This window comes from Coffea arabica, chromosome 10e, assembly GCF_036785885.1.
Source record: "Coffea arabica cultivar ET-39 chromosome 10e, Coffea Arabica ET-39 HiFi, whole genome shotgun sequence".
Lineage (NCBI taxonomy): Eukaryota > Viridiplantae > Streptophyta > Magnoliopsida > Gentianales > Rubiaceae > Coffea > Coffea arabica.
Genome location: NC_092328.1, coordinates 32451825 through 32477971, shown reverse-complemented (window position 1 = coordinate 32477971; position 26147 = coordinate 32451825).

Below are 26147 nucleotides of genomic sequence, written 5' to 3'. Positions count from 1 at the left end.
GACCCTAGGGTTGACCTCAACGTTCAAATAGCCGCTGCTATGCAGCAAATGACCAATTTACTGGCACAAGTGGTACAGCAACAGGGTCAAAACCCCAATCCTAACCTTGGAAACCCTGGCAACCACGTGGAAAGCGACGACAGGGCTCTTGAGAGATTCCAGAAGTTTGCCCCACCGAAGTTCATTGGGGGGCCTGACCCGGATGTCGCCGAAAGGTGGCTCGAGAAAATGGTAGATATTTTTGCTGCCTTGCACTATACCGAGGAGAGGCAGGTAACTTTTGCCGTCTTCTAGCTAAAAGGGGCGGCCCGTTCCTAGTGGAACGTTATTCGACAGAAGTGGAAACGGGAGCAGACGCCCCGGACCTGGGTGAACTTCATGCGAGAGTTCAACGCTAAATTCTTCCCTCCTCTAGTCCAGGAACGGAAGGAAGATGAGTTTATCCGACTTCGTCAAGGGGCCCAGTCTGTAGCGAAATACGAGAGTCAGTTCACCCACCTGTCCAAATTTGCTCCTGAGCTGATCATGACCGAGCAGCTGCGAATAAGGCGTTTTATCCAGGGCTTGAACGTAGAAATTCAGAACGACCTCGCAGTGGCCCAGATTAATGCTTTTAGCGAGACCGTAGAGAAGGCGCAACGAGTAGAGAATGCTAGGCTGCAGGTGAAAAACTTCCAAGCCAAGAAAAGGGGCTTTCCTGGGAGTAGCTCTGAGCAAGAAGGTACAAGTACGCCCCCTAAGATTGGAAAGGGAAATGGGGGAGTACGACAACCAGGGGTGTCGCGTGATGTCTCTCAGGGGGGACCGGTCTCTGCTACTCGTGGTCCCTGTGGATATTGCGGAGGGTCAAATCATACGGAGGCAAATTGTTGGAAGAAAGAGGGAAAATGTCTGCGCTGCGAAAGTGCCGATCATCGGATTGCTGACTGCCCAGTTCGATTGCGAAAAGGAAAAGGGACCCCGCAACCCATTAAGACTAACCCTGGACAGTCGGAAAAGGAAGGGACTGGATCCAAGGTACCGGTCAGGTGTACTCTTTAGAACACCATCAGGGTCCTGACTCGTCTGAGGACGTAGAAGGTACGATCCGTTGGGTACCTTAGATTTTGATAGATTCCGTTGATAAGAAAATTTCGAGGACGAAATTTCTTTAAGGGGGAGAGAGTGTGAGGACCCGTAATTTTCTTAATTTATAGGTTTTATTTTCTTTTAATTGCACATTTTTCCACATTTTCTTTATTCAGAAAATTTTAAAAAATATTTTTATCAGTAAATATAGTTTTTAGATGATTTTTCTAGTATCGGTTAGTTTTTGAGAAATTAAGAGTGTATACCGGACGTGGGACCCGCTAGTGCGGAAAGTTTGGTAAAATTCAGCCAATTAGGTTAAGTGTTGGATACCGGGTTTATTTTACCAGGTGTTAAGAGATAACTAGAGGATACTAAGTGAGTTGGTGTGAGAGGGACAAAAGGATAGCCATGCATTAATTGGAGTGACAAGTGTCACTTGGAGATTAATTCTTACATTTGACCACTATTCACTACTTTACCAATTTATCAAAAATTGACCAAAATTCCTCTTTATTTTCAAGCTTCTTGGCCGGTTCTCTTCAAGAGGAAAAGAAGAAAAACTCTCTCAAATTTCTTGCTCCAAACTTGCTCAATCCAACAAACCAACCGTTTAATCTTGAAAGTTCTCCATAAAAATCCTTCTCTTAGTAGTTGTGAGGTGATTTGTGAAGTTGGTTGGAAGATTAAGGTACTAAATTGCTCCCTTTCTTAGGTTGTTAAGGTGAGTAGCTAAGGGACCTCTCTTTCTTCTCAATAATGCTTAATTAGTGACTTATGTGAGATGAAGTGATGATATTAGGTGTTGTTTCATGATTTTTGGTAGAAATTGGTGAAGTTTTATATTTATTCATGATTTTTCTGTTTTCATATGATTAATATTGTGTGGCCATGGATGATGGTTTGGAATGGTTTAGAATGAAGCCTTTGTGTGTAAATTGTAGCTATTTGCGGAAAATTTCCTCTTTGAACCGAAATTTCCAGGTTAGGGTTCCAATTTCTCACTATTCTGCCCGGCACTATTGGACCTAGTTAGAGGCCGAATTAGCCTTATATTAAAACATGAAAGTTGTATAGAATGATATTTTATAGTTTCTTGCAAAATTTCAGCCCAATCGGAGCAACGTACCCTATGAAAAGACCGAAATACCCCTGCTGCCCTGTTTCTACCCGAACATGCTAATCAGCTTCTGTAATTGTTTGTTTTGACCAGGAATACTACTGATTTGGTTGTCGATGTCTTCTTAAGAAATATATCCTGGTATCTTAGCTTTCAGATGGCTTTGGAATCACTTGAATTGGACTTTGGTAGCCTGAATTATGGTTGTTTAACCAGAATGCGGTTTGCTAACCTGTTTATGCGGTTCTGGTTTGGTACATTGCAATTTTGACTTAGTTGAACTACAAACTGGACTGAGTGGCCTTCTTCAACATTGTAGCCCTTTCTGTTACCTTCGAAACGGTGCATATTGTACCTCCATCCGATAGTCTTACCGTCGGTTGTGTCCAATACACTAAATGACGTCAAAACTGTTTTTGGGTTTTAGGGCTTAACTTTCATTTCCGGTCATTTTCCTAGCTAAATTTTGTACTTGAATGACTTTGAGCCTATTGAATGGCTGTTGTGATGAATTTATATTGCGTATGACTTTGGGATTGATTGAGAAAAATAATGAAGCCATAAGTGGCTGGGAAAATAGGTACAGAGGGCATGCTGCCCAAAATTTTAGCGCTACGCGATTCCTTCAATTGAGTTGATCTTAGTACAAATGAAGGGTTTTGGGGGTTGTTTGTAACCCTAGGACCAACTGTTATCTTTTGACTCAAAAGTCATAGTTTATTCTTTTGTACTAGTACTTGTACTAGTACTTAACATGGAAAGGCATACGACATGTAGTCGAGCCTCACTTGTGCATTCCGTTTACTCGATTTTGGATGTGAAACCTTCAATTGGTTTACTTTGATGATTTTAGGGTTTCTTGGCAATTAAAGCCAATCTGAAGTGAAAACTTTTGAAGTATCTATACTTGAACCGGTGAGTGTGCCACTCAACTTATTTGTGGCTTAACTTGATTTCTGCCCTACAATCTGTGATTTAAATGACTGCACTATCTGTTTATTCTGTTTGAGACGAGAGTGTACTTGATCACACTCGTTCTCTTGTCTGTCCATATGAATCTGTTAATCTGTTAACTGTATCTGAATCTGTTCGGACGTCATTTGGAGGCTGGTATCCAACGACCTTTCTGTGACCTCTGAGCTCAACACCTGTGGCTAGTTACTCAAGTCGGGCCGGTAAGGGCCTAGTCGATTAGATAACGAACCACGGTAGTCTGTTTCAGGAATCTTTGGGTATTGAGACCCTTAATTCCGATATACTCGAGTATTTTTCACTTCTGTTCTGTTCGGCATTCGGGACCGGTAGGGGTATGTCTGGTGGATGGAAAATTGGTGTAAAGTGGGGTCTACGGATATGTTGGTTCCATTTACGTTGACGGAGAGTCAACAGGTTCGGATCAAGTACTGCAGATGAAAATCTGGCTCCTGAGAGCCACCTGTATCCTTCCCTTTGAATCATTGTGTCTAACTGCTTTCCTTTATATCTGGTATATGTATCTGACTGGTTAACGTGAAAGGCCATGATTTTACCCGTATATGATTGGTACCTCATTGAGCGTAAGCTCACCCCTTTCCGTTGCCTTTGTTTTCCTTACAGGGAACCACTTTTGGGGACTATGATGTTTTGAAGCACGAGTTGAGCTAGTTTTAATATCTTTTGTAAAGCTTCTCGATAGTTGGAAAAATCCTAAATGTATTTTGATCCAATTATCTTCCTTTTGTTTTGTAAATTACAAATATATGTGTATAACACTGTTTAACCCTGTTTATGTGTCCTTCCGAGTTATATGACATGTCACCCACTATTCATCGACGGTTTTTTGATTTTTGTTTGGCTATTTTGTGATTTTGACTTGTTTGAGCGCGCTTTTATTTTTCCCGGAACGTTTTAGATCGTATTTAACTGCACCCTTAGTCCTGGCGAGAGCTGGGCAGACAGTCCACTAACCTCTTTGGTTCGCCTTAGGGGATGGTGGGGCTGTCACACAAGACATCCGGTCATACGCCTTTGCCATGTCCAACTTCAACACTACGTTGCATCCCCGAGCCTTCTTGCCAATGCCTGTGATTAGCTCCTGGGCTAGTAAATAGTTCTCTGTGATGTTCCGCCCTTTAACAAAATCCGTCTGCTGAGGAGAAATAATTTTTGGCAAAAGCGGGGCTACCCGTTCCACCAGGATCCTGGATACTAGTTTATTGAAAAAATTGCAAAGACTAATAGGCCTAAACTTGGAAAAATCCTGGGGATTCGGATCTTTGGGAATCAGAACAATGGAGGTAGATGTGGTAAACCGAGGAGGCTCTGCACCACAGAAGAAGCTCACTATGGCCTTGTAAACATTCGGAGCAATGATGTCCCAAGCAAAGGTGAAGAACTTCCCGGTGAAGCTATCCGGACCCGCGGCACTCTCCCCATCCATTGCGAACACAACACGCCTAACTTCCTCCAAGTTCGGAACCTCCTCCAAGATCCTATTGTCCTTCCCCGTAATCAAGGACAGAATTAACCCTAGCAACCCATCCAAATTTGAACCTGTAGCACCAGCAAATAGGTTAGAGAAATATGCAATTGCCTCTGTTGCTATTCCATCATCGTCCTTCACCCACGCTCCATCGGACCTCTTAACTCTGTGGATCATTCCTTGCACTCTCCGCTGCTTAACCACCACATGGAAGTACTTGGAATTTTGGTCCCCACTACGTAGCCAAATCACTCTAGCCTTCTGACGCCAATACTGCTCCTCCATTGCTAGAGCCCGTTTTAACTCCGCCTGGGCCTTATTGAGCTCCACCTGTGCCCCCTCAGAGTCCTCATGCACCACTGCATCCTCGGCCCTCAACAACCCGCCTTCTGCCTCTTTTACCGCATCAAAGATATTATCAAAGGACTGTTTATTCCACCCTTGAATACCCCTTCGAGCCGCCAATAGTTTTGAGCATAGAATCCGCAAGGGGGATCCCTGCACTTCCATATTCCAAGCCTGTCGAATCACTTCCATCAAATCCGGTCTTGTGGTCCACACATTTAAGAAACGGAATGGCCGCGGTTTATTGTCCCCTCTGGAAGCAAAGGAGATCTCTAGCGGGGAATGATCCGATGGATGTCTGGCCAGGTGGACGACCGAGATCGCCGAGGCTACACCCAGACACTCTTCATTGAGTATTAATCTATCCAGCTGTTTCCATATCCGCGCTCGGCCCCTCATATTGTTGCACCATGTGAAGTTCGGCCCCGAAAATCCAGCATCAAAAACCCCTGCCTCTTCCATGAATGACAGGAACTCCACGCCTTCAGACACGATGAAAGGCCGGCCTCCTCGTTTTTCGTGAGGGGCCGTTATGACATTGAAATCTCCCCCAATGTACCAAGGCGTGGCCACAGGTTTATCCCTAAGTAACTGGCTCCATAAGTCACGACGTTCCACCACTGAACACTTCGCGTGGACAAAAGAGAAAAGCACAGGACCCGGAAACCACGGGTGTTGGACAAACAACGAAATATGCTGACTAGAATTCCCAACTACCGAACAACTAAAAGGATGACTAAAGAACACCCAGAGGTCCCCTGCCAGGTTGACCACTACTGAATCAAAAAATAGCCGCATGCGAATGCAATCAATATGAGAGATGTGTGCTTTTGGCCCTGATATAGCCACACACTGAACACCATGCAATCGTACTAATTTTATCAACCTACGCAAAATTGGTCTCCTAGATACTCCCCTAATATTCCACATAAGCATATTAATCATGATGGAGAGCCTGGAAAGAGTTATGAGTAGATGTTGCTGACCTGAGCTGCCTATCGGATGACAAATGAATCCGAGCCCCCCGGCCCCTGGGCTTTTTGAACCCCATACCACCGTCACCGGGGTGATCAATATTTAGCTCCACCATCAACGATGCCGAACTAGTCTCAGGCACAACAACCATCCTTGGCGACAAATTACCCGCTACCTGGGGTAACTCAGTAGGCCGCGTGTCGTCCATATCTTCATTCTCCTCTTGTTCAAACTCCAACTCTCTGGCTTCGGACAACCTCGGGATGCCTTCATGCCCCTGTGTTTCACCGCCATGGATTTGCACCTGATTGGCCTGCTGACTTCTTCCCTGGACAACTATCCCAGCTCCCTCACCTGTCCCGACTGTCCGCACCATCTCTTGCTTGTTTAGCAGGGCAGATGTATCCCCCTCTTGCCCATTTACCTCCTCGACCTCGCCTTCCTCAGAGGACACGAACTCCTGATTCAATTCTTCTTCACTTGTTGTTGCTGCCTGACCCGCGATTGCATTCTGCTCGGGTGGAGGGAACTCCACTGGACCTCGTTCGTCGCCAACATCCTGCCGTTCGAGGACCATCTCTCGAACCTGCTGCAGCTGTGTTTGGTTCTGGTCAGCGGCCAGGGAAAGTTGCCGCACTTGATCCCGTGGCCCCTCTTGGGTCAGCGCTGTTGCCGTAACAGCAGGCTGCTCCTGGCCGTGAGCAGTTGAGGAAGGTGCCATGATTGGACCATGCCGCATCAGGCGGGCATTCGCTTGTTTCCCTCACCCCTGCGTCACCGACTTCCTCTTACAATCAGTCAGCGAGTGACCCAATCTCCAACACCCAGCACAGTACGCTGGCAAAGCATTAGGGACAATGTTTTGCCAAAAACCAGTTGCACCTTCCACCGCCACCCAAACCCTCAGACATAGCGGTTTCAGCAAATCCAATTCCACGCACACCCGCGCTACACTCGGCTGCGTACCAGCAACCATCGCTGCATCCAAGAATAATGGCTTCCCTACTGGACTAACGATGGAGAACAGCGAGTGTTTGTCGAAGAAGTGAACTGGTAGAGACGGAAGCAAAAATCATACTGGAGCTAATGAGGACTCCTTGTGGACGTGGAAATCCGTTGTCCAACAAAATACACGCATTGGATATTTACCCATCTGCCAAATCCCTCTCGTCCAGATTCTGGTGAAGTCTGGTTCGGCCGAACACTGCAGCAGCACGTGACGGTAATCCAAGAGCCCAACAGCAACATGGTCCTTCAGGTTTAGCGTTGTGAAGAACCTCCTTATCTCCTCCAGAACTGGCCGACCGTGGGAGAATTTTCCCACCAGTGTCCACCGATAAGGAGCATCAAATTTCTCCACATCTGTCTTGGAGAATATTACTGCTGCCTCACCTTTGTAGGTCATCGCTGAGCGGAGTTGTATAGGCGAATCATCTGGTTGAGTAAAAAGCTGCAAGAAAGACTTTCGTGCGGATGGCGATCCTCCATGCCCCTCAGCCGTTGGCCGAAGGGCAGCCATGGGGGGCTAACAGCGGCATCCCTAACGCAAGTTGCGAAAATCTCTCTTACTTCCTAACGCCAGCCATGGGGGCTAACAGCGGCCCCTCAGCCGTTTAGAATTTATTATATAAAGATTTGGTCTCGAACTATATAATAAATTCTAATGACACAAATTGGCAATAGATCTATCATATATTTGTTTGGTTCTCAAAATTTTCTACACCATTCTAATATTTTGGTTATTGTTTTATTTATTTATTATATTATTTTTTCCTAAATTTTTAATTTTAAAGGAATTCAATTATGCATTTAATTTAACCATTCATTTGTTACATATAATGTTTCTAATAATAGATTAAATGTAATAAAATAAATTTGAAGTGTACACATAAATTTTTGAGTTCTCACAGTCATAAATTTGACAAAAACTCCCATTCAACATTCTAGGACAAAATATATAGACATAAAGCATCATTTCATTCATGATCTTGTCCAAAAAGGTAAAATTTATGTACAATATATTTGCTCAAAAGATCAAATTACTGATATTCTTACAAAAGCCTTACCACTTGATCAGTTTGTGTTTTTAAGAACAAAATTGGGCGTTTTAGAAAAGATTTTCTAAAAATTCTCTGGTCACACTTTATCAAATGTCCGATACATGTGAACGGATGTCCGACAGTGTTCTAAGCCATTTTCTAGAAAAATTTTGGATCGAACGGTAGTGTCGGACGCTTCTCTTCGTTCAGCCGTCCGACACTCAAAAGATGCTTGTTATAAAGAAGTCCTCTCCTTCATTTAGTTCAATTTTAACCGTTGTTTCGGACGCACCATTTCCTCTTCTCTCACTTTCAAATTTCAAATTCATCTCTCCTCAGAACGAGTTCCAAGAAATTGACTTCTCCAATACAATCACACCCCTTTTGCGCATTTATTGGCGTTCATAACTCCTTCTAACTACCAACCACTCCACCAATCCCAACTTTCAACAAAAATCCTAGTCACTCAAAATTCACTCATTTAGGAAGATTCACGCATACATTGTAGTCTAAATTGTAATCTTAGTCCATTTCATACACATCTTTATCGATGTCTGCAACAAAATCATCTTGCATATCATCATGGTTCGATTGAGAGGAGACCCTGCTTGTATCAGACGCACCACCAGGCTTAGAGATGAAGATATTGTTGAGCCTTCCACCAGGAAATCTCCTAGAGGAACTATGACATGCGGTGGAAAATGGAAACGACCTGCCAAAGAGAAACGTGTTGCTCAAACTGAGGAAGAGCCCATTCCATTGTCCAAGTTTATTGATGATGATGCCAGAGAAAGGTTTGAATGGATTTCACAGAAGGGCTTCATCACTCAAAGAACCATTCTCCGCTCTGAATTCCGTAAGCTTGACCTTGAACCAGTTCTTAAGCTCTTTGAATTCCAAAAATGGTCTCACATTCTGACCTTACCCAACTCTTATTATCCCGATATGCTTCATCAGTTCTTTGCTAACCTTAGGAAGGGTAGTTCACACACTGATCTTGTTTCTCGTATCAATTCAGTTGATACTGTATTCAATCTTGACATTGTTAATGCGGTGTTACAGACCAAAATTGAAGATGATTTTAAAGAAAAAATTGTAAACTTTTTCTCTTATGAAGAGTTTCCTTCTGCCTATCATCATTTTCATGTTGAAAAACTGATGACTTACTTTCGACAACACTTTAACACACCTGCTGAAGTAAAATTGGAGGATCTCAATCCCAAAATTTGATCATCTTTGCAATAATTTCAAACTTGTTAGTTCCTACTGATGGTCATAAGACTGATGCCAACAAAATGGAGCTTTACTTGTTTTACTGCTTTCTTGAAAAAATCTGAATTGATTTTGGCTTTGTAATGTGCAAATTTTTGCTCAAAATCAGCACAGATAGCCGTAGGAAACTCTACTATGGAAAGTTTTTAACTCCAATTTTTGCTCACTTCAAAATACCCTTCACTGGAGTATCTCAAAAGAAAGTACATCCACCATCTTTTCAAAAGCTTATTTTGAAAGGAAAAATCTGAGATTCTTTGATGGTCATTGGTGCTACAAGGAGTCTGTTTTGGAGTCTAGGACAAAGAGTGATCATGAAACTCCTGTCACCCCCAGACCTCCCAGAGACCAGTCTCAGTATGTTTTACCCTTCACCATCCATCCTAGAAAATCATCCACTCAGCCTTCCTCATCCAACCATGAAGTCATCTCCTTACTTGAGGAGTTCAAACAACACATTCTCCTTTTTGAAGATGGTCTGATGATGACTATGTCATCTGAGCAACAAACGACCTTTATAGACAAAAGAAACCTGTTTGTGCCTCCTGTCCCACAAGAAGATGAAAATGTGCACCAAAAAGAGTTTCAAACTGAGTCAACTCCTGTTCCACGGGATAAAGGGCCACAAACTAAATCCACTCCTGAAGTCCATGCCTCAAGTTCTCAGCCACAAGATAAAGGGAAGGCTCCAGCAACTGAAACTAGTGATGATGATGATGAGGAAACTGAAGAGGAAGTGGATCCTGCTCAGTTTTGCCTTGTAAGAAGAAAGCCTGGATCGTCCAAGATCACCATTTAGGCACTCTTAGGCACTTGCATTTCATTTCAGGATGGCATTTCATATTAGGCATTTGCATCTTTTGTAATTCTCTCTTTTGATGGTTCAAGTACTCTGTACTAATGGATATTGGTTAGTTTTAATCATTTCTAGTTAATTTTTAATGTATTTTTGATAGTATTTCTCTGTTTGGTACTTCTTTTGATTTCTGGTATTAATTTTCTGTGTTTGTGTTTGAATTGCATTTCTGGTATGCTTTGGTATATTGGATTGGATTGGAAATTGGATTTCATTTCTGATGTTGATTGTATGATTGCATTATTGATATTGGATTGCTGATATTGGTTGTTAAAATCATCTTATGATGACAAAAAGGGAGAGAAATGGATGTTGGGAGATGTAAGGGGTAAATTGGTTAATGTGTAAGGGGGAGTTATCCTGAGGGGGAGTTATTCTGACCTTAAAAATCTTAGCACTTAAAAACTTTTTGATGCATTGAGTGAGGGGGAGTTTTGTCTCAATTATTTTTTCCCCCATTCATTGTTTTGTCATCATCAAAAAGGGGGAGATTGTTAATCTTAGTCCCTAACTTTTGATGTTTACAAAACAAATGGATGATACTAATATCTCTTCAAGAAATACTTTCAACTATGAAGCAAATCAGATTCAAAGATCAAGTACAATTGAAAGAAACAAAAGTTGTTAAAGCTGTCGGACGCTTGTGTAGACAGGATCCGATGTCCGATAATCATTGCGCAACTTCGGACGCATGATGAACTCCACCACCAGACGTTCGAAGGAATTAAAACATTTCTTCTAACTCACTGACTTCGATCAGACGCAAAACATTAGAGCACCAGACGTCCGATAAACAATGTGGCACTTCGGACGCAAAGCATTGGAGGTGCCGGACGTCCGAAAGAATTGAAGAAAATTTCTGAATTTCACTATCTGCTTTCAGACACAAGCATTAAAGGTACCGGATGTCCGAAAGAATTGAAGAAAATCTCTCAAGCTCACTGCCTGCTGTCGGACGTAAGAAACAGGAGTACCGGACGTCGGACACTCCTAACGGCTAGTTGACTCTTCAACTGCCTTCTATTCGTTGGAAGCATTAATAGAGGAATTTTTTGGTTTCATATAAATAGAGCATGGTCAGCTACTTTCATAGTACTTTTGCACATTGAAACTACAAAAGATCAAGAGTGATTTTGGTGTAAAATACTCTACAAGGAAGACTTGTACTCTTAGTTGTGTGAATTTCGTGTAAGCTTTTCTTGTGTGAGAAAAATACTTTAATAGTGTAGTTTTGTGAGAGTTATCCAGAGTGATAGTAAAACTTTCTAACTTGACCAAGTGTAGTTTGGGGTAAGGAGGAAGTGATCCTTCCTTCGTACACAAAGATTGGTTGTATTTGATCAACTTGAAGAAAGTACTTGTTCTATAAAGTGATATTCAAGCTCAAATGGAGCTTGCAAGTGAAATTGTTTTGCTATTCTCTTCTTATTATTTACTATCGTGTGCATCTTAATTACTTATCTCTTCTACTCTCAAGCTTTCTTGCTTTCTCTCTAATTGATTCATTGAGTGATAGCCTAGAAAAGAGGATAAATTTCATATTAAGCAAACAAGTGTCTAATAACTTGATTAGTTTTTAAATAACCTAATTCATACCCCTCTTAGGTTGTCTTCGATCCTTACAATTAGGTCCTTAAATGTAATAGATGGGACAGATAGATTTATTTTATTATATTTTTCATTTTAGATTGTAGTTAGGTCTCTCAATGTAATAAATAAGTTTTGTGTATTTATGTATCTTACGTGTTTATGTGTTTTACCCACTTTTTTTTTTTTAAATTTTGCATGTAAATATTATGCTTATATGTTATGTGTTCTATGTATTCTTATATGTTTATTTGTTTTAATTCATACTTTATCTATTTTATTATGTATTATAGATGCATAACGTCACCATACTAGTCCAACACTAGTTGTGACTCTTACTCACCTCCTTGTTAGTCCAACGCTAGTGAGAATTTCTAAAAATGGGTTAGTTCAACGCTAGACTCTTAGGTGTTCAACACATTAGATTCATCTTTTGTATATTATTCAGTGCATTTTCATGCATTTTTTCTATTTTAGGCAACTTTTCTTATTTACGTGATATTTCTCATATTATCCCTTTATTCCTATATGCATGAGCTATATCATTTAAATTTGCATTTCATTTAGAAAATTAAAAAAATAAGTTAGTTCATTTGCCTATTTATATCAGAAGAGTCACTTTTCAAATATCAAAATGGGTGATTATAGTCCTTTAATTTAAATATTCCATTAACTCCTTTATAAGAAAGAAAATTGTGTCACGAGCTTTTGTCTCTCGTACCTAGTATGTTACATTTCTTTTTCTTTAGCCATTTCTACCTATATATAAAGCTTAATTTTCTTTTCTTTGAATCTCATTTGTGCATATTCGTGACCCTTTCAAGGAATTATTTTGGAGTTTCCCAATTAATGTGATTGGTACCCATTAGGTCTTGAATGGACATTTTGCCTTTTTTTCTATATTTTATTTAAATTTAGTTTTGCTTCCATATAGGAAACATCCAAGTATGATAAGTTTAAGAGATAGATTAGGAAAATATTTTACTAAATCTCGCAACTAGTTTAAACTAGGTTGAAAGAGTACCTTAAGTTTGATCTGATCGAACATTTGCCTTCACTTTTTTTAACCGTGACTCCTAAACTCATCTTCTTTTATTTTCAAAGATCTGGAGTTGTCAAAAAGGGTTTTATTTCATTTTATCTTTCATCAAAAACATTTTTGTATGATTTGGTACACTTAAATTCAATACCAAGTGGTGACTCCTATTTTTTTAAAAATCTTTTTTAGACTCAAGTTTGGGCTCAAACTGTTGCATTCTTTAAAGTTTCATTTTAGGCCTTTTTCACTTTTTTTTAATAAAAAAACACTTTTTGTAAAAAATTTTATTGCAAAAAATGGGGCGCGATAATTTGGCGACTCCAATAGAGATTTACTAGTCAGTTTAGTGAGTTCGAATACTTGATTTAGTCATATTTTCCTTTTCTAAGCCTCTCGCATATTATATTTGTATGTCTTAGGTTGTATTTTCCTTTTTAGAATCTTTTTGTATTTCACACTCATATTCGTTCCCCATCCTTCATGTATATGATAAATGGCTTCTTTATTTACTTATATCACACTTGCATCTTGGATGAGGGAATAATTATCTTAGGATTTTCATTCATATTTAATGGTATTTAATCCTTTCGCTCAAAGGAAGCACTTCATACGTGCATACATTACTTTTATCCTACTTTTATTTTCGTGGGCACCATCCCACATTTCGTTATAGGATTAGAATTGATTTTCTTGAGTATGCAAATGGTGTGCCTTACATCCATAGTGGTACTTAGGGGATTGTTCGAACCACTGACCGGAGGTCTTGCAATTAATGACTTTTTGCTTTTTGGTCTGAAGGTTTGGGGACCTGAAACCTTATCGAGTTTAGATGCATTAGTGAACTCCAACCTCAAGCATCCATTTAAAAATCACTTAATATAGAGTTTACTTTACCCTATTAGGAACACTAGACATAAGAAAAGGGATTTTACCCTTTTTGCCTTCTATTTCTGTACCATTTTGTTATTCCAATATGTTATGCGTCATCTACAACTGAACTAACTCTATTTTTTCTTTTTTCTCACATTCATAAACCTTAAAAATAAGAGTCCCTGTATGGTACTCATTTAGAGCATACCACCTTTTTAGATAGATTATTACATATTTAAATTTCAGTTTATTGCATTAAAACTATACATTTATTGCATATCATTTTTAGGTTTACCCCGGCGTCCAAATGGAGCATCTTTAGGTCATGTTTTGAGTGTTATGTTGCATATTTATTTGCTTTAATAAATTTTCATCATACATTAATGATAGAGGGAATGTCACTTAGGAAATCCTGCGTTAAGAATGAACAATCCTTTGTCTCGAATATATAATCTAATGAAACTTGCAAGTTTATATTTTTTGTACCATGCAAAGGATAGTGCACAAGATAAGGGAGGATCTGATTCCTTCCATGATGATAGCATTGAAGATTATAGAGTAGTTTTTACACATTAGAATATGAGGCTATAATATTCTCTTTTTGGTCATTTTGTCAAAGTTGGTAAAATCCCTTACTTAAGGACACTTAATTAAAAAAATTCACAAATGATTCTTTGTTGTTGGGATAATAAATATATTGAGGTCAAATATTGATTTTAGAAGGCACATAGACTAATGCATTGTAACGAAAATTGTGAAATTTGAAACTACAAATGGGCGGACAATCCAGTTGATTTTTGAGTAAACTATTAATTCCATTCAATCCATTTGACCAATTTATTCTCTTTTAGGGTTTTGATCCATGCTTCACTGAAGAAACTAGTCGAGATATTGCAATCCTTTCAAGAGTAGGTTCTTTCTTGCTAAATTGATTTTTGACAATTCTTCATGTGCCAACCAAAGCAATCAATCAATTTAGACTTTGTCCTTATCCTGTTAGATCAAATGTCTTTTGCCATTCTAATTAGCCAAATCTTCAAATTATTTTTCAGTCGAATATTAGAAAATTGATCGGATCCATTAGGTATTGCATAATGCATACCTTAGAAGATTACATTTTTCATACTAAACCAAATCCTAGCATAAAAGGGCTCCTCCATAGGACATGCATATCGGATTTATAGTTTTGCTTACTAATTCTGGGTATTTTTCTTTTTCTCTTTTTACCTTCCCGCAATCATAAAGATATTTCAATAAGATAGAAATGATTTTTTCATATTTGACAACAATTTTGGTCTAATAAAATTTTTAAAAATATTGAAATATTATTTGATCCTTGGGTAGATCTTGCAATGTGAAACATGGAGAATTCATCTGGAAGCGCCATTTTATAGTATCTAAGAGATTTTGTGTGAGGACCCGTAATTTTCTTAATTTTTAGGTTTTATTTTCTTTTAATTGCATGTTTTTCCACATTTTCTTTATTCAAAATTTTTTAAAAATAAATTTTATGAGTAAATATAGTTTTAAAATGATTTTTCTAGTATCGGTTAGTTTTTGAGAAATTAAGAGCGTATATCGGATGTGGGACCCGCTAGTGCGGAAAGTTCGGTAAAATTCGGCCAGTTAGGTTAAGTGTTGGATACTGGGCTTATTTTAATAGGTGTTAAGAGGTAATTAGAGGATACCAAATGGATGAGAGTTGGAGAGACAAAAGGATAGCTTAGCATTTAATGAAAGTGACAAGTGTCACTTGAAGATTAATTCTTACTTGTTGACCACTATTCATGACTTTACCAAATAAATCAAAATTGACTAAAATTACTCTTCATTTTTCAAGTTTCATGGCCGAATATCTTCAAGGGAAAAGAAAGGAAAAGCTCTCAATTTTCTAGTCTCCAATCTTGCCCAATCTTTCAATTCAACCGTTTAATCTTGAATTTCTTCCATAAAACCTCTTAGTTTAGTGCTTGTAAGGTGATTAGTGAAGTGGTTTGAAAGGCTAAAGTGCTAAGTGATCTCTTTTCTTGAGTTGATAAGGTGAGTAACTAAGAAACCTCTCTTTTCTACCTAATGATGTTTAATTGATGGCTTGTGGTAGTTTGAGAGGTGAAATTGTGGGCTATTTCATGATTTTGGTTGCAATTATTGAATTTTTCTATTTAATCATGATTTTTTTGTTTTCATATGATTATTATGGTGTGGCTTGGTATGATGGATGGAAATGATCTTAAATGAAGCTAGAGGGTGTAAGTTGTGGCTAATTGCGGAAAATTTCCGCATTGAAAGGAAATTCTGGAAATTAGGGTTTCAATCCAACCCATTCTGCTCGGTACTGTTCCTCATAGTTAAAGGCCGAATTAGCCTTTGCTTAAAACATGAAAGTTGTAGAGAATAATATTTTATAGTATCCTTCAAAATTTCAGGCCAATCGGAGCAACGTAACCTGTGAAAAGACTGAAATACCCCTGCTGCCCTGTTTCTATCCGAACTTGGTAATCAGCTTTGGTATTTGGTTAATTTGATTGGGAATACGATTGATTTGGTTGTTGATGTCTTCTTAAGAAATATATCCTGGTATCTTAGCTTTTGGATGGCTTTGGAATCACTTGAATTGGATTTTGGTAGCCTGAATTATGGTTGTTTAACCAGAATGCGGTTTGCTAACCTGTTTATGTGGTTCTGGTTTGGTTCATCACAATTTTGACTTAGTTGTACTACAAACTGGACTGAATGGACTTCTACAACATTGTAGCCCTTTCTGTTAGCTTCGAAACGGTGTATATTGTACCTCCATCCGATAATTGTAGTGCGAGTTGTGTCCAATAACCTAAATGACGTCAAAACTGTTTTTGGGTTTTAGGGCTTAACTTTCATTTCCGGTCATTTTCCTAGCTAAATTTTGTACTTGAATGACTTTGAGCCTATTGAACGGCTGTTGTGATGAATTTATATTGCGTATGACATTGGGGCTGATTTGAGGAAAAATGAAGCCATGATGGCTGGAAAAGTAAGCAAATTTAGGGGAAATGCTGTCCAATTTTCTAGGCCGTTTAGTCTCTTTAGGTTTGAGTTGCCTTTTGAAAAAAAATGATGGGTTTTAGGAGTTGTTTGTAACCCTAGGACCAACTGTTATCCTTTTTGCTCAAAAGTCATATGTTATTCTTTTGTACTAGTACTTGTACTAGTACTTAACATGGAAAGGCGTACGACATGTAGTCGAGCCTCACTTGTGCATTCGATTTTGGATGTGAAACCTTCAATTGGTTTACTTTGATGATTTCAGGGTTTGTTGGTGATTAAAGACAATCTGAAGTGAAAACTTTTTAAGTATCTGTACTTGAACCGGTGAGTGTACCACTCCCCTCACTTGTTGCTTAACTTGATTTCTGCACTTGCAATCTGTGATCTGAATGATTGTACTATCTGTTTAATCTGTTTGAGACGAAGGTGTACTTTATCACACTCGTTCTCTTGTCTGTCTGTATGCCTCTTGACTATATGTAATCTGTTATCTGTATCTGAATCTGTTATCTGTATCTGAGTCTATTCGGACGTCGTTTGGAGACTGGTATCCAACGACCTTTCTGTGACCTCTGAGCTCAACACCTGTGGCTAGTTACTCAAGTCGGGCCGGCAAGGGCCTGGTCGATTAGATAACGAACCACGGTAGTCTGTTTCAGGAATCTTTGGGTATTGAGACCCTTAATTCCGGTATACTCGAGTATTACCACTTCTGTTCTGTTCGGCGTTCGGGCCTGGTAGGGGTATGTTTGGTGGACGGAAATTGGTGTAAAGTGGGGTCTACGGATATGTTGGTTCTATGTACGTTGACGGAGAGTCAATGGGTTCGGATCAAGTACTGTATATGGAAATCTGGCTCCTGAGAGCCACCTGTATCCTTCCCTTTGAATTACTGTGTCTAAATGCTTTCCTTTATATCTGGTATATGTATCTGATTGATTAAACGTGAAAGGCCATGATTTTACCCCTATATGTTTGGTACCTCATTGAGCGTAAGCTCACCCCTTTCTGTTGCCTTTGTTTTCCTTACAGGGAACCACTTTTGGGGACTATGATGTTTTGAAGCACGAGTTGAGCTAGTTTTAATATATTTTGTAAAGCTCCTCGATAGTTGGAAAAACCCTAAATGTATTTTGATCCAATTATCTCCCTTTTATTTTGTAAATTACAAACGTATGTGTATAACACTGTTTAACCCTGTTTATGTGTCCTATTTGGTTTGGAAATGTTTTTCCGAGCTGTATGACATGGCACCCACTATTCATCGACGGTTTTGATTTTCGTTTGGCTATTTTGCGATTTTGACTTGTTTGAGCGCGCTTTTATTCTCTCGGAACGTTTTAAATCATGTTTAACTGCATCGTTAGTCCTGGCGAGAGCTGGGCAGGCAGTCCGCTAACCTCTTTGGTTCGCCTTAGGGGAAGGTGGGGCTGTCACATTTTGCAATATAGTTGTTTATAAAAATTTTTTTGTCTATAATGCGTTTTGTCCTAAAACAAAGAACAGAGAGAGAGTATGTGTGTGTATGAAAGAGAGTTCCTTAGAGATTTTTATTTTCTTATTTGAATTCCAGTTGAGCAAAATTTTCATTTCAAACATTTGTAATAATAAAGTTTTTCATTTGGACTATCCTTGTTTTGCAATCATGTATATATTTATGTGCATTTCATTCCTTTTTCGCTCATACGAAAGCTTCATGATGGATCTTAAGAAACAAGTCTAAGTTTAAACTCTCAGTTTTACCTTTTCTTGCATGAAATTTGTAAGTGTGCATTCAGCTTTCTAAATCTTTGCATACACTAGATTTGTGGTTGAGACAATTCAATGAGAGTATGTAAAAATCAAATTCTTGAAGACCATTCAAATCTGTTAGTTTGTCTTAAGAAACCTAGTACAATGCCTTTTATCTTTCATTTTTGCTATTCATATTTCACCCAATTTTATCAAACCTCCACAATTAGATACTTTGATTGACACACTTCAAAGTGAGGCAATTTTTACTTTGGGAAGGTTTATTGTGTCTAACTAGATTCAATCCACATCTAGTTGAAAGTAAAAACATTCATTACTATTATTTGTTTTGAGAATTTGGGAAGATGCTTTAGACGTTCATTTCTCTATCTATTTATAAAGATTTTATCATTTGTTTTCTTATTTGAGCCATAAAAGGTATAATTTCGTTTCAAATAAGTTTTTTGATGATCATAACCCTATATTTGAAAATTTTTCAAATGTCCAAAGGGAATGGATTCTCCTAACGAACTATTCTTCACTTTGGTTGTCATGTGAAGCAAGAATGATGTTTTGGCAATTTTTTCTACTATCTAAACACTATTTATCCTTTGCATCCCCATTTGAACTTAAATTGGTGCTTCATTTCAAAACATTTATGATCGCACTCCATACTGGGGTAGGAAATTTGAGAATTTTCAATAATAGTAAAGGTGTTAAATTTTTTGGAAGAAACATGAATTATTCAAAAAAAAAAGAAAAGAAAAGTGCTCCTAAAATTTATGTTTCCTCTTAAAATCTCCTTCTTTGTATGGCGAGTTATTCGAAAGCTTGTTCCGTTAGAGATGATTTTAAGGCAGTGCAGTGTTCAGATGGCGTCCAAATGTAGATGCTGCACTCAGGTGGAGGAGACGGTTAATCATGTGTTCATACAAGATCCAGTGGCTGTGACGACCCCACCTCCCCCTAAGGCAAACCAAAAGGTTCGGCGGACTGCCTGCCCAACACTCGTCGGGACTCACTACAATTCTCAAATGAAAAACAAACCAATTCCAAATGATTACATCTAAATGTGCCAAAATAATAACACGATTATAATTTTTCATTGCACAATTACATCCAAGAATACAAATCTCAAGTCAACTACATCGAGTTCCAAATCTTACAATTTTCCCCAAAGGTCAGTTACCAAATACCAAACTATACAAAAGACTAGCCTTCACTAGTATCGTCCAATCACTTCATCCACGTCACTCCCCTGTTAAGGAATAACAAATGGAATGGGATGAGCTAACGCTTAGTGAGGCCAAGAAAACATGCAAGCACGTAATAGAGCAAGTAGAAGAGCATGAAAGAAAATCGAGAAAATAATAACTAGAAATTTAAAGTAATTGACATTTCAAGTAAAGAATGTGACGACCCCACCTTACCCAGAGGCGAACCAAAGGGTTTAGCGGATCGCCTGCCTAGCTCGCGCCAGGACTCGATTCCAAAAATGATAAAATAAATTTCACCCTAAAAGAAAGTTCTATATACAGTATTACATCTTTCAAAAGTTATATAAACTATTACATCAAGCCATACATACCACTGGTACTAGAAAGTAAATTCTAGAAAAGTTACTAACTATAACCACCACAACAAATATATACATCTTACTAGTCAACTTATAACAAGTACTAAGGCAAAATCAATTTCTGTAAACCAAAAGTCTATGCACCTTCCCAAGCTAAGAAAAACAAATGGAATAGGGGTAAGCTATATGCTTAGTGAATAATCAGGGGTAAAATATAAAATCAGATCCAAATAAACATGTAAACCAAGATATTGCACATCAATAGACAGAAATGTAATATCACAATGGTAGGATACGAGTGGCTTCAAAGTCAGTTCATTTCTCCGAGTTTGAATGCCTGTTGACACTCCGTCAACCAAAATACTCATGGTCCGTAGACTCCACTTATTTTTTCCGTTCACCTTATCAACCCCCGCTGGCCAGTCAACATCACACAGCAGCTCGAGCGAAACAAAATCACTTAGCTTTAATCAAATCTTTAACAAAGAACGAAATTCCAAGGTTAGCATGGAACTAACTTCGACCAAATCCTGGCTGGTTCGAACAGTCCGTCTATCCTTGGAATCAGGCTGGAACCAAGCCCTGAGATATCCAATCTCTCAATAGATGATATCTCTCAACAAAGCACATAACAAAGTACTCACTCCAACAGCACACAGCACACAGCACAAGGGGTTCAACTTAAATCATGTAATCACCCCAACAACACATAGCAGAAGGGTGATACTCAACACAAGGCATGTATTCTCACATATTAAATTAAGAACAAAGGATGGGCTTAGGTCGAGTGAGATAAATTACACCTTCGTCTAGGTACCCATTTAACATATACAAGGTACTTTGACAATATATCATATAAACCAACCCAATTACTCACTCAAAATAGTTAGCACGCAAATCAAGACACTTTATACTGGTCCACCGACTTCGTCTGGTTCGTCACTACCTGTGACAAAAGATTATACTCAACTATCAGTTAATCGACCATCACAAATGGAAATAAGGACTAAAACAATCAAAGCGGCGAAAACGGCAAAGAAGTGAATGCGCGTGTGTGCGGAAATGAAAATGGTATAAAAACGGGTTACACGGTTTTGACCATAACTAGAGTTGTGGTTATCGGATCAAGGTGTACTGGTAGCGTCTCGAAGCTAAGACAAAGGGTTACAATGTTCATGAAGATAACTCAACCTAGTTTTTAGTGGATCTAGGTCAGATTACAAAACCAAAACTCCAAAGGCTGGTTTATACCTCTAGTGAAAATTTGGGCGGCATGCCCCCTTGTGTTTACCTATTTTTCAGCCATTTATGGCTTCATTATTTTCCTCAAATTAGCCTCAATGTCACACATAGGCAATGTTACCACAATAGCCCTTCAACTAGGCTCAAAATAATCCAATTACAACACAAGTCTTAATAAGGCAACCGGAAATCAAGTTTAAAGGCAAATAGCTAAATGGCAGATTTGATGTCTCTTGGTGTTTCGATCACAACGGAAGCTACGTTTATCGGATTGGTGTACACTTTATACTGTTTCGAAGCTAAGACATAGAACTACAAGTTGCATGAAGACATCAATGACCAGTTCATGCATTTTCAATATCAAAATGTGACATCTCAGAGGAAAACAGAAACTGCCCGCAAAACTGTACATTTGGCAGTCAAGGGTATTTTGGTCATTTCACATGCTACAGTGCTCCAATTGAGCTAAAATTTTACAAGAAACTACATAACATATTTCCTACAACTTTCATGTTTTGAGATAAGCCTAATTCAGCCTCCATCATGGCCTAATATAACCGGTCAGAACAAGGCAATCTAAAAACTCAAACCTGGAATTTAGTGAATTCAAAGTGTAAACTTCACATTTCTAGCTTGAACCAATACTACAACTTCCTACTCAAGATTATATACACCATATACCATCTAAATAACAAGAAATATAAGTGAACAATTCAAAACCCTAACTCACAAATCCACAACCACAATCATCAAAATCACTTAAGTAGGTATCACAAGCCAAGAATACAAGTTGCTACATAACTTAGGCAAGATTAAGGGAAAGAAATAGGATGAGCAGCCATACTACCTCAATAAAATGCTTGCAAGAGATATCCTTCACCTTTCCTTGAAAAATTTTAGCTCCCCAAGCTTCCTAAGCCCCAATTTAGAAGTTAATCGGTTTAGATTTCTTGATTTCTCACTCAAACAAGCTAAGCTCAAGATGGAAATGGAGTTTTATTTCTCTTGTTTTCTCCCTCAAAGCTCACGGCTGGAATCGTTGAAATGAAGAGCAATTTAAGTGATTTTTGGTGATAGATATGGAAGAAATTAGTTGGTCAACAACCTTAGGATGATCGCCACCTGTCGCCATGAGATGAACTTTCAAATTTTTTCTTTTTCCCTTGTTTTTCTAGTCAATAATTTCGGCCATCAAGAGCTGAGTAAGGGGCTGATATTTTGCACTAATATCAATGATGTTTTATGGTAGGAAAGTGGTGGCCAAGTGGTGTGTTCAATTGATAGTGAACGATACCCGTCGGCCCAAGCCGATTTTTCTTAAATCGCGTATACTCGGGTTTTAACTTATAATTCACTAACTTATTATTATCACTTCTCATCACACACTTAATATCATCTAAAACTCACTCTTAATCACTAAATTTAATTCACACTCCATACCGAATAGTCACACTACAAAAAGGCGTAAAAATCCTAATTTGCGATATGTGATGTCCCGAATTTTAGGACAATGTTTTTCCCTCGTTCTTTTAAAATTTTGATTTCTTTCTTTTGTCTTGTTTTAACACATTATTTTTTTAATTGGATACTTTAAATTTAAATCAAAACCCTAGTTTTACTTGTGACTAAAAGGTTATTATGTAATTGAGTTTATGTATGACAATACATATGTTATTATAGGTAATTATAGTGATTGGGTGATTAGTGGAGTAATTGAGGTGTAATTAAGTTTTTGGAATATATCAAGTATGTAAATTGTGGAGTAAATTGGTAGGATTGTGAATTTAATTGGGCCATAGTGTGACTTTTGATTAATTACAAGTTGCTAGACTTCCTAAAGGTTCCATGATATTCCTAAGCTTAATTTTGATTGGCTAATCAAAAAGGTAGTGGACTTTGACCAAGGGACTTAGTATTAATCTTCTTAGCAAGACCAAAGCCAAAGAAACAAGGTAAGTTTCGGCCAACTCTTGGGAGAAAAGAAGAAAGGAAAAATCGAGAGAAACAAGAGGAAAAACAAGAGAAAAAATTTTGGTTTTGTGCAACCCATCCAACAAGCTTGGGAGTTAGAGCAAAATAAAGCTAAGGAATTTGGTTCTTGAAGTGCAACCTTGTGAACCCATCTTTGGAAGGTAAAGCAGCCTTGAACTCTTGTGAAAGCTTATAGCAATTCAATAGAAATGTTGATTTTGATGTTGTAAGATGCTAATCAGGGTTAATGATGGTTTATATATCACTTTTGTGGGTTTGTGTGGAGGATTTGGTGATTTTTATGGTGGTTTGAGAAAATTCCAGATTTCTGGAAATTGCAGCTTCAGTTCTGCCTGGTTCTAGTTCATTATGTTAGAGGCCGAATTAGGCTTAGCATAAAACATGAAAGTTGTATAGAATGATGTTTTATAGTTGCCTGAAAAATTTCAGCTCAATCGGAGCAACGTAGCCTATGAAAAGACCAAAATATCCTGACTGCCCTAGGTGAATCCAGTGATCAGGTTTGAATATTTCACTAATCTGGTCGTGTCTTTTCCACCATGATACATATTGAACTAGCATTTAGCCAAAACATGAAAGTTGTAGTGCTATGTCTTAACTTTCCAACGGCCCTAAAAGCGCCTTAATCGGACTTTGGTAGCTTGAGTTATTGTCGTTTACGCATAATACAGTTAACTAGCCCGAATGTGAGATTTTGGTTCTGTAATCCGGACTTTTGACTTAGATACACTACAAACTGGACTGAGTTGTCTTCATCAAAGTTGTAGGCCTTTGTCTTAGCTTCGAAACAGTTTCTATTTCACCCCAATCTGATAAGTGTAGCTTTGGTTGTGCCCGTTACGCTAAGCGACGGCAAATCTGTCTTTTAGTTTATAACTTAAACTTCATTTCCGGACATTTTTCTAGTTTGATTTCGTACTTGTATGACTTTGGGCCTATTGAACGGCTATTGAAATGAGATGATTTTGTGTATAACTTTGGGGCTTTATTGTGATTGAGTTGAGATGTGATTTGTAATGTCTTGTAGGATGGAAAATAAGGAATTTAAGGGGAAGTGTTGTCCAATCTTTGAGAACGTTTAATCGTTGTGAGTTTGGGTTAATTCTCGGTAGAATGAAGAGCTTGGACTTGATCGAGGAAAACTATCTATGATGGATGAGGATTAAGAGCCGTGGTTGGTGAGTGACCCCAAACTATTTCCAAAGCTACTTATGAATTGTTTCTTGCATTATTTACTCGATTGCATATCATGTGTGCTTGCATGTGAGTTCATGACATGATTTGGCTTCAATGAGTTCTTGGGAAGTCTTGTGCTGAACACCAACGTCTCCATCACTGTTTACTTGGAGCAAATGGCTCCCTATCACTGTTTGACTGTTACTGGATCAATTTGAGCGTTGGATGTTTAGGTACAATGATTTCATTGGCTCACAAGAGCAATAAACGTATATTTGATTACTGATTCATGACATCATTGAAATGAACTATTGTGAAACTTATTTGATTACTGATTTTACTGGTTACTCGCCGAGCTTCTAGCTCACCCCAAAAAAATTTTATGTCCCCTCCACAGGGCTCGAGGCAAGGGAAGCGCTTGTATCACGTTATTCGTGTGACTGGATGACATATATCTTGTATAGGTTAGATTTGGACTCATTTGTGTAATAGTTGGGCTAGTGTGACTGTTTGGACCCAAAAGTGGATGTATGTGTACGTTCCACGCTTAAAATTAGTTTTCGCTTCGCTTATGATATGTTAATTTGAGGAACATTTGATGTATATTTGAGATGTATATTGTATTTGAATTGAGGATTGGAGTAAGTGAGTGAGTCTCGGCGAAAGTTGGGCAGGCGGTCTGCTGAACCCTTTGGTTCGCCTTAGGGTGAAGTAGGGCCGTCACACGATAACTTGAAAATGAAAGAAAAAACCCTTAATTCTATGTTTATTTGCACTTTTTGTGGGGTAAATGAGTAGTAAGCTAGTCTAAAGTAATAAAGTTCAAATAAAAGGGGATTTTAAGAAAAATATAGGGGATTTTACAACTCCATCGATTAAAATTAGGGTTTCGATTAAAATATGAGAGATTTAAGAAAACTTGTTTGTCACAAGTAAAACTAGGATTTAGAGTACAAGTAGAGTTTCTAGTCTTTAAAACAAAACAATGTCGTAAAATAAAAATAAAATAAAGAAACCGTAATATCCTATTTGAGACTAAACTAAACATTCTCCTAAAATCAGGGTATCACAATCTCCCCTCCTTAAAAGAATTTCGTCCTCAAAATTGCAACCTATAAGCCAAATCTTCTTAATCTTTTCACAAACTAAGGGTTGGAATACTCAAATACCTCACTAACGAGTTCATCATTGACAATAAAATTCACCTCAAAAGTTTGTCCCTCTATGTATTCCAATCCAAGAACCAACCGTGTAATTCTTAACTCAAAGTCTCTATCCTGGTTTACATGTTTATTTCCGCCAGCCCTAGGTGGCGCCTCTGCAGCCATATCCAAGAGAACCTCACAGTCTAGCATAATACCCCGGGCTCTCTGTGACAGCCCCACCTCACCCTAAGGCGAACCAAAGGGTTCGGCGGACCGCCTGCCCAGCTCTCGCTAGGACTACTAAGATGGTTATACACAACTCAAAACGTGCTGGAATACAGTAGCGCGCTTAAACAAAGAAAAAATCACGAACCAGAAAAATGAAAATCGAAATGGAAAGCGAATAGTGCCTGCCACGTCACAATCCAACCAGGACCCAATCAAATACAAGTAATTTCATATAATCCTTGAAATGGACATATACAAACCAAATATAACACATGATCATGAGTACACACTTTTATAAACCACATTCGTATTTTTACAAATCAAAACGGAACATTTGAATCCAAGTACAATTAGAGTTTCCAACCATTGAGGAGCTATACAAAATATCTAAACTAGCTCAA